This window comes from Aquarana catesbeiana, linkage group LG05 (genome assembly GCF_042186555.1).
Source record: "Aquarana catesbeiana isolate 2022-GZ linkage group LG05, ASM4218655v1, whole genome shotgun sequence".
NCBI lineage: Eukaryota > Metazoa > Chordata > Amphibia > Anura > Ranidae > Aquarana > Aquarana catesbeiana.
The window spans coordinates 94,607,625-94,617,727 of record NC_133328.1 but is presented as its reverse complement, the minus strand read 5'-3'; the positions used below and the strand labels follow the sequence as shown (position 1 = coordinate 94,617,727).

At 50.1% G+C, this 10,103-nt stretch overlaps 1 pseudogene; it reads left to right on the top strand.

The window, feature by feature from the left end:
• Positions 1-1,997: 1,997 nt before the first annotated feature.
• LOC141145945 (uncharacterized) lies at positions 1,998-4,054 on the top strand (annotated as a pseudogene).
• Positions 4,055-10,103: the final 6,049 nt, after the last annotated feature.

Sequence of the window (10,103 nt, the reverse complement as noted above, 5' to 3'; positions counted from 1 at the left end):
CTGCAGGAGTTTGATATCCAGGCAGGCCAGAACCTGGGGGAAATTGGACCAGAAAGGGGTTTTGCTACTCCAGAGCCCAGTGGTTCAGAAGCAGCCTCACCGGGTGGGCAAGTAGAGACTGACACTGGAATACCATGGATTGTTACCTCCAAGCCACCACCTGAGCAGGCCAGCATCAGATTACCTGAAACCAGCATAGGCTCTCCTCAAATGCAAGAAATGCTACAACACCTCAGGGAGACGGATCCTATGGTGTACCTGCAGTTTCTTGAGCGCCAGGCCAAGCGTGAAGAATGCAGGGCTGAGAGAGAGGCTGCAGAACACCAGGCTGAGAGAGAGGTGGTGCAGAGGGAGGCTGATCATCGGCATGAGTTAGAGATGACTAGGCTCCAGCCCAGGGGTGGATCCAGGGGGGGGCAACAGGGCAATTGCCACCCCCAAGAAATTTGTTGTGGGCCGGGCAGGTGAGAGAGCGGGCGGATGAGGGAGCGGGTGGCTCCCTGAGCAAATGACGGAGCGGGCGGATGAGGGAGCGGGCTGCTCCCCGAGCAGATGACGGAGCGGGCGGATGAGGGAGCGGGTGGCTCCCCGAGCAGATGAGAGAGCGGGTGGCTCCGTGGGAGCACCGGGCGGCTTGGTTTGTGGGCGGGCGTGTGGCTCAGTGTGTGGGCGGGTGAGAGCAGGCTAGGTGTGAGTGGGGGCGGCTGGCCAATCAGCGAGCCGGCGTGCAGGGGAGCAGAGAGGTGACATCATCTCTCACTGCCCCGCATCCCTGCAGTAACTTCTGCCCTTACTGTTCAGGCAGTGTGGGCAGCAGAGAGATTACATTATCTCTCTGCTGCCTGATCTGGGACAAAGAAGCAAGAGGCAAGCAAAACACCACCTTAGCAGCTACATGACAATCCGCAAGGTGTGTCAAGTGACATGGCAAGTGACAATCCTCAATGTGTGCCAAGTGACAATCCGCATCTGGTGGCAGGTGACGTGACAATCTGCAATGTGTGGCAGGTGACGTGGCAAGTGACAATGTGCAAGGTGTGGCAGGTGACATGGCAAGTGACAATCCGCATCTGGTGGCAGGTGACGTGGCAAGTGACAATCCGCAACATGTGGCAGGTGACAATCTGCATCTGGTGGCAGGCAAGTGACAATCCGCAATGTGTGGCAGGTGACATGACAGGTGATGTGGCAAGTGACAATCCGCATCTGGTGGCAGGTGACGTAGCAAGTGACAATCCGCAATGTGTGCCCGGTGAGGTGGCAAGTGACAATCCGCAATGTGTGGCCGGTAACGTGGCAAGTGACAATCTGCAACGTGTGGCAGGTGACGTGGCAAGTGACAATCTGCAACATGTGGCAGGTGACGTGGCAGGTGACATGGCAAGTGACAATCCGCATCTGGTGGCAGGTGACGTGGCAAGTGACAATCCGCAATGTGTGGCTGGTGACGTGGCAAGTGACAATCTGCAATGTGTGGCCGGTAACGTGGCAAGTGACAATCTGCAACGTGTGGCAGGTGACGTGGCAAGTGACAATCTGCAACGTGTGGCAGGTGACATGGCAAGTGACAATCCGCAACATGCGGCAGGTGACAATCTGCATCTGGTGGCAGGCAAGTGACAATCCGCAATGTGTGGCAGGCAAGTGACAATCTGTGGCATGTGGCAGGTGACGTGGCAAGTGATAATCCGCAATGTGTGGCAGGCGACGGTGTCAAGTGACACGCTCAGGGCTCCCACTGATTCCGCATTATGGTGAGTTGAACTATTAAATTTTATATTACAATATATTAATAGTAATAACAACCATGGTGCTGGGATAATTGAAGCGCCAACACCAGCCATTTCCTTGATAAATTGCCCACAAAAAAACGTATTTTCTGGCAGTGCCCCTCCCGAGACTAGACTCTGGATCCGCCCCTGCTCCAGCCACAGTGACAGGCTCTGAACCTCAGATCCCTAGAGCACATGGATGCCTCTCTGCCAGTGACCCCGGCAGCCAAATTTCCCGTTATGGAAAAGGACAGTGACATTGACGTGTATCTACTGTCGTTTGAAAAAACTTGCCGTCAGTACCATCTGCCCCAGCACAATGGGCCCGGTACCTGATGCCAGGGCTACGAGGCAAGGCCCTGGATGCTTATGTCGAACTGTCAGAAGAGCAGGGCCCTAAAGGCTGTGATCATCTGAAAGTTTCAGCTAACCCCGGAAGTGTACCAGAAGTGTTTTAGATCCTTGCAAAAGGGGCTTGGGGACTCATACCCGGATGTGGTAAGTCTCTTACGCACCACATCCCGGCAGTGGACTAAAGGCTTGAAAGCCGATTCTTTTGAGTCCCTGGAAGATCTTATGATTGAAGATCAACTTTTGCACATCTGTCCTACAGGCATCAGACAGTTTGTGCTGGAGCGAAAGCCAACCTCTGCCAAAGCAGCAGCAGAACTGGCAGATACCTATATCGACTCACGGGTATCTGATCATCGCAAGGCTCCTCTGAATGGCTGGAAAGGAGGGAAATCACACATGGCAACCCCTCCTCTGCCTGCTATCCAAGTCCCTCAGCGGCCGGAACCTGAAGTTCCTGGTGCCAAGGCATTCCCGACTGACAACCGCAGATGCTACAACTGTAGGAAAGCCGGACATCTCAGGACACAGTGCCCTGAGCAGAAGAAGATGATCTCACCTGGCCATCCGGCCAGCAACCCTTCTGCTGTACTGCTAGTCAGCGAGAAACCTCCAGGAACCAATGCCAACATGCAGCCAGTCATTGTAGGCCACCGGACTGTAACGGGCTTTCGTGACACCGGAGCTGAAGTCACTTTGGTCAGAACAGAAGTGATGGAAGAAACAGACATCATCCCAGAGAAGTTTCTTACCCTCACCAGAGTTGGGAGAACCCGTTCCAGTGTACCCCGTGCCTATGTTTTCATCGATTGGGGTGCTGGAAGTGGGATGAGAGAGGTGGGCGTCTCGGAGGAGATCCCCCTGCTGTGTTGTTGGGTGCTGATTTAGGTACCCTTGTTTCTTACTATGCCCCTGCTAAGAGCACCCAGGATGCTCCCACGGAACTCTCTGGACCTACCAAGGTACTGTTTATAGATGTTGGGGTAATATCTGGGCAACCTGTGGATGGACAGAGGGAGGGGGAGGGTGAAGTGGAAGTGCAAGGTCCTCCTTCTTCAGAGACAGGAGAGGAGACCCCCTTGCTAGTGAAGTTAACTGATGTATGTTCCAATGATGCTGCACTAATAAAGTTTAAATGTGATGATGAGGATGATGATAATGCATTGCCAGTATTGGAGGTCACTCGCAGTGCTGCAAAGGCAGCCGAGGTGCAGGCCCTGATTGCAGAACAGCAGGAGGAGGTCTCTGAGCCCTCCCCCTGTTCTGACCCAGTAGACTCCACCTCTGTTGAGCCTCAGCAGCCGTCCTTGTTTGCCACAGGACTGCTGGCTGGGACTTGTTGTTCCACCTTTGAAACAGCACTGCAGACAGACCAAACACTAGCACAGCTCAGGAGTCTAGCTGATAGCCTCCCTGCAGAGAATGACAAACAAAAGGTCTACTGGCACAAAGGGAAACTGTACAGAGAAAGTTTGCCTGCAGAGGGGAATGAGGCTGACATAGGTAGCAGGCAGCTGGTTGTACCCAGTCAATTTAGGGGACAGCTGCTAAAAGTGAACCATGAGGTTCCCCTCGCAGGGCACTTGGGGATCACTAAGACCCGAGGGCGGTTGATACATAACTTTTATTGGCCTACGATGCTCACTGACATAGCTGATGTACACAGGGCTCCACTAAAAGCTTTGCCTGTGATTGATGAACCTTTTAAGAGGGTGACAGTGGATATCGTTGGGCCTTTGGCCATTCCTAGCAGTTTAGGCAAACGTTTTATCCTGATGGTTGTTGACTATGCCACACGTTATCTAGAGGCGGTGGCTCTCTCCTCCCTTGGGCAGACAAGGTCACTGAGGCTGTGCTGGGAATCTTCACCAGAGTGGGATTCCTGGCTGAGCTCATTAGCAATCAAGGCCCTCAGTTTGTGTCTGACTTGATGCAAGCTCTCTGTCCGAAAATACAGATGATATGATCATGATCATATCATGGCCAGTCCTTATCGCCCACAAACCAACGGCTTGTGTGAGCTTTTCAATGGCACCTTAAAACAAATGTTGCACACCTTTGTGCACTCCCAGGGCAAGGACTGGGAACGATATCTGCCTCATCTGCTGTTTGCTTACAGAGAGGTGCCTCAGGAGTCCACAGGCGTTTTTCGCCATTTGAACTTATGTACAGACGGAGGGTAAGAGGGGCCCTGGACCTAATCTGTGAGACCTGAGAGGGCAAGATTGCTGACCCAGAGGTCTCTGTTGTGAATTACATCCTAAAATTCAGAGATAAAATGGAGTTGCTGGTGGGAATTGTGCGGAAAAACATGACCCAGGCCCGGACCAGGCAGAAACAGTGGTATGACCGTAATGCTAGGGAGTGGACATATGACATTGGTCAGAAGGTGTATGTTCTACTTCCCCTGCAGCAGAACAAACTTCAAGCAGCCTGGGAATGCCCGTATACCATCACCCAGCGTCTGAATGATGTCACCTACTTGGTCAGGTTGGGAGAAGGGAATAGACTGCAGAAGGCCATTCATGTGAACATGATCAAAGCCCATCATGAGCGCACGGCCTATGCCATGCCAGTCTGCAGCAGGCTGGAGCCTGAGGAGGCTGATCCACTTTTAGACCTGCTAGCTGACACCAGGGAGGTAGACTCAGAACTCCTGACAAACTCCAATCTGACCCCTACCCAGGTACCTGGGCTGAAGAGATTGTTGGCAGTACATGGTAGCAGGTTTACGGGAAAACCTGTAAGGCCACATCTAGCTGTCCACCAGGTGGACACCGGGGCACATCCTCCCATTAAACAGCCGGCCTATCGCGTCTCCCTGGAGATGAAGAGGGAGGTGGAGGAAATGCTGCAGCTGGGGGTGATTCAGAAGTCCCACAGCGCCTGGGCATCCCTAGTAGTCTTGGTCCCCAAAAAGGACCAGACGACCAGGTTCTGTGTGGACTACCGGAAGCTGAATGCCATCACCACTGCAGATGCCTACCCCATGCCCCGGATTGATGGGTTGTTAGATAGGCCGGCGGCTGCCCGCTATATCACAATCATGGATCTGAGCAGGGGGTACTGGCAAATTCCTCTGGCCCCTGAGGCTCAGGAAAAGTCGTCCTTCATAACCCCATTCGGCTTGTTCGAATTTACCGTCATGCCTTTTGGGATGAAGAATGCCCCAGCTACCTTCCAGAGAGTCATGAATGACTTACTGGAGGGGCTGGATACCTTTGCAGTAGCCTACCTGGATGACATTACCGTGTTCAGCCCTACCTGGGAAGAACACCTTGTGCATCTGTCACAGGTCTTGGACCAACTGACAGCTGCCAATCTGACTGTCAAACACAGTAAGTGTCAGATCGGTATGACTGATGTGCAGTACTTGGGACACCTGGTAGAGGGAGGCATCCTGAAACCCGAGACAGGGACAGTTGAGGCCATCCTGGCCTGGCCTACCCCCCAAACCAAAAAGCAGGTTATGTCTTTCTTGGGGACTGCTGGCTACTATAGGAAGTTTGTATGTAACTATAGTAGCCTGGCCAAACCTCTGACTGACCTAACCAAAAATAAACTGCCCAAAGTGGTGTGTTGGACACCAGAATGTGAACAGGCATTTCAGGCCTTGAAGGAGGCGCTGGCCAGTGCCCCTGTGCTATAGGCTCCAGACTTCACCCGCCATTTCCTAGTGCAGACGGATGTCTCTGCCTATGGATTGGGTGCAGTCCTGAGCCAGGTGGATGATGTCGGAGGAGAGCATCCCATCCTCTACCTGAGCCGGAAGCTGCTTCCCAGGGAAGTAGCATACACCACGATCGAAAAGGAGTGTCTTGCGATCGCGTGGGCCCTCCAGAAGTTACAAATGTACCTTTATAGAAGGCACTACACTGTGATCATAGATCACAATCCCCTGAGCTGGCTAAATCGTGTTTCTGGGGAGAATGGCAATCTCCTTCGGTGGAGCTTAATTCTGCAGCAATACAATTTCACCATCCAGCATAAGAAAGGCAGCACCCATGGCAATGCTGAGGGGCTGTCACGACAAGCCAAGCCCGCAGGAGTCGGTTGCGCCAGGAGTGAAATTGTAGTTCCCTCCCATGCAACCACCTAAGGGGGAGGTGTAACGATATCACGTACTAGACATAAAAAGCTGTAGTTAGTGGCCAGGTTATTTGAGAACCTTAGGGCAGCCATGACAGCTTGGCTAACCGTATAACATTACAGAAAAATCTGAACTCCCTCCCTCCTCCCTTGTGTCAGGAATTCATAGTTTTAAACTTCAAAGGAACGGTTATCTGAACATAGAAAGCAGAACCAGGCTAGGTCAGTAAAAACAGCTCATGTCGGCCTGGCAGGATGTTCAGGCCTGTTGTAAAACTGTCACCCTCTCAATTCAGAGAACCAGCAGATACCAGTCGTAAGTATCTGAATGCACATGAAGCTGAAACAGTGGAATAAGTATGAAATTTCAGCATGTTTCATAACTTCCAAAGTAATAATAGCACAGCCATAATATGGACATATTTAGTTTCCTCAGATAATTTGTAACATTTCAAGTCCAGACACCCATATGTCAGGTCATACGGGAAACCACTGGTACCCCTTATTCCTCCTATGTAAACTAGACATTAGAGACATGGCATGTTTATATTTTTTTTGAAGGAAATCTCACGCTGAACAATAATATGGATATTTGGAGTCTGTAAACACTATAGATGCAGAGATATGAATATGTATCTGCAAGGGCTGGGCTCAGCCCTACCTTCTCTGAGCAGGCTCAGCTGTCGGCTAATTGCCAGCTCCCATCTCTCTCCACAGTTACTCAGCTGTTGATGATCCTGCTCGTTAGTCCTGCCTACTAAAGCTGTCCAGTCCAGAGGAGCTCTGCCTTCGCCTTGGTCACATCACTAGAAACTATCTCCTGTGTTCCTGTTTAAAGACTGGCTTTGCTGACATCCTTTCTGGCTCCAGATCCTGCTTGCTGTTGCACTACTTTGACTTCTGGCTTGGCTGACTATCCATTCCGGTTACTGAATTTTGGCTATGTTTTGACTATGTTTGTTCTTTTTACTTTTATTATTAAACAAGTGTGATTGAACTGTACTTCTGTCTCGGTCTGATTTCATGGTTTCTGACAGTAGGCAAAGGCCATGAATTCAGAAGATATAGTCAATCCACTTGTTGGTAATATTTTTTCCAGATTGGATGAGCAAGATCACCGCATGGATCAGTTTGCCACGGTGTTACAAACGCTCCTGAGTCACACGGCTCACCTGGAATCTCCCACTGTGGCTGCTCAGGTACAACCTGAGTTGCAGGCCGTCCCTGCTGCGCCGTCTCTGTGCAGGCACCTACCTCGAGTGCAGGCACCCGCCTCGAGTATTACCTCTATAAGAGGTATGTCAGGTTCCGCTCCACTTCCCCAGCAATTTGGGGTTGATTAAGTTCAATGCAGAGGGTTTCTCAACCAGGTTGAGATATACTTTGAGATGCTGCCCCAGGCGTTTTCCCACGGATAGAAGCAAAGTAGGTTTTGTGATATCTTTGCTTCCTGAGAGAGCTGCTTGACACTCCACTTGCCATTGAGGCTCTTGACGGGAGACCTCTACAGCCTGCCCATGTGACTCATGAGACAGTTCCATTGTCCATGGCTGTAGGGGCTCTTCATCATGAGATAATCTAATTCCAAGTTATTTCCTCACCTAAGTTTCTGCTTGTTATTGGTTATCCTTGGTTACAGAGGCACAACCCCTCTTTTGATTGGCTCCGTGCTGAGGTTCTCTCCTGGTCACCACAATGCAGGTGGACATGCTACCAGAAGGTAGCCAAGGTCCTGTGCACCTCTTCACTCTCCTCCCTGCTGGAGGAGTACCGCAATTTTAGCAATGTCTTTGACAAAGGTCAAGTCGGTAGTTTGCCTCCACACCAGCCATATGATTGCGTAATTGACCTTCAACCTGGTGCCATAACCCCTCTTGGCTGGGTTTACCTTTTCTTGGAGGATAAGGCCTCAACCTCCGCAACATCTCTAATTTACGTCCCTTTCTAACCAGTGAAACCACAAAGCTCCTGATTCACTCCCTGGTTATCTCTCGCCTCGACTACTGCAACTCCCTCCTCATTGGCTTACCTTTAAATAGTCTATCCCCCCTTCAGTCCATCATGAATGCTGCTGCCAGACTCATCCACTTTACAAACCGCTCAGTGTCTGCTACCCCTCTCTGCCAATCCCTTCATTGGCTGCCACTCGCCCAACAAATTAAATTCAAAATGCTAACAATAAGTTACAAAGCCATCCAAACTCTGCCCCTAGCTACATCACTAGCCTAGTCTCAAAATACCAACTTAATCTCCCTCTCCATTCCTCCCAAGACCTCCTGCTTTCTAGCTCCCTCATCACCTCCTCCCATATCCACCTCCAGGACTTCTCCCAAGCCTCGCCCATCCTCTGGAATTCCTTACCCCAATCTGTTAGACTGCCTCCAAATTTATCCACTTTTAGGCGATCCCTGAAAACTTTCCTCTTCAGAGAAGCCTATCCTGCCTCCATCTAACAATTGCACTATTTTCTCCATTAGCTCATCTCCCACAGCTATTACCGTTTGTATAACCTGACCCTCCCTCCTAGATTGTAAGCTCTAACGAAAAGGGCTCTCTGATTCCTCCTGTATTGAATTGTATTGTAATTGTACTGTCTGCCCTAATGTTGTAAAGCGCTGCGTAAACTGTCGGCGCTATTTAAATCCTTTATAATAATAATAATAAGGCCATGGAGGAGTATGTTGCAGATGCACTTTCTCGAGGTTTCATCCGCAAATCCTCATCTCCTGCTGGTGCTGGTTTCTTCTTTGTGAAGAAGGAGAGTGGTGAACTGAGACCCTGTATTGATTATACGGGTCTCAATGGTTTCACGATTAAGAATGCCTATGCCATTCCGTTGATTACAGAGTTATTTGACCAGCTCAAGGGAGCAACGGTTTTCACGAAGCTTGATGTGAGAGGGGCATACAATCTTGTGAGGATTAAGGAGGGTGACGAAAACTGTAAAATTGCGTTTAATACCAGAACAGGCCATTATGAGTACCTCGTAATGTCTTTTAGCCTTTGTAACACCTTGGCAGTTTTCCAGGAATTTATTAACGATGTCCTCCGAGATTTGTTGCAGTTATATGTGGTGGTTTATCTCGATGATATCCTCATATTTTCCAAGTCCCTGGAGAGCCACCACACAGATGTCTGTCGTGTGCTTCAGAAACTATGAGAGAACAATCTCTATTGTAAACTGGAGAAGTGTGAGTTCCATCATGAACAGATTCAATTCCTGGGCTATGTCATTTCCACTGCTGGTTTTTCGATGGACCCAGAGAAACTTTCGGCAGTAAGACAGTGGCCCCCACCCACGGGTTTATGTCCTCTGCAGCGTTTCCTGGGCTTTGCCAACTATTATCGGAAGTTTATTCGTAACTTCTCGTCTCTGGTCAAGCCCCTAACTGATATGACCAGAAAGGACGGTAACCCACAGAGTTGGTCTCCGGAGTCCATTAAGGCCTTTGAGAGTCTCAAGGCTGCCTTTGTTTCAGCTCCTGTGTTGGCACATCCTGATCCTACATTACCTTTTATCCTTGAGGTTGATGCTTTTGAGACTGGTGTTGGGACCCTTCTGTCTCAACTTCCTACCTTTGAAAGCGCTATGTATCCTTGTGGCTACTTTTCCAAGAAATTGTCACCTGAGGAGTGCAATTATGAGATGGGTGACAGAGAGCTGTTGGCAATCATTTTATCCCTGAAAGAATGGAGACATCTCCTCGAAGGTACCACTGTGCTGGTTCTCATTCTTACTGACCCCATAAGAATCTCACATTCTTAGCTGAGGCTAAATGCCTCTCTCTCAGAAGGGCACGATGGGCTCTTTTCTTCTCAAGTTTCAATTACATTGTCTTATTCTTACCCGGTACTAAGAATGTAAAGGCTGACGCCTTGTCACGCCAATTG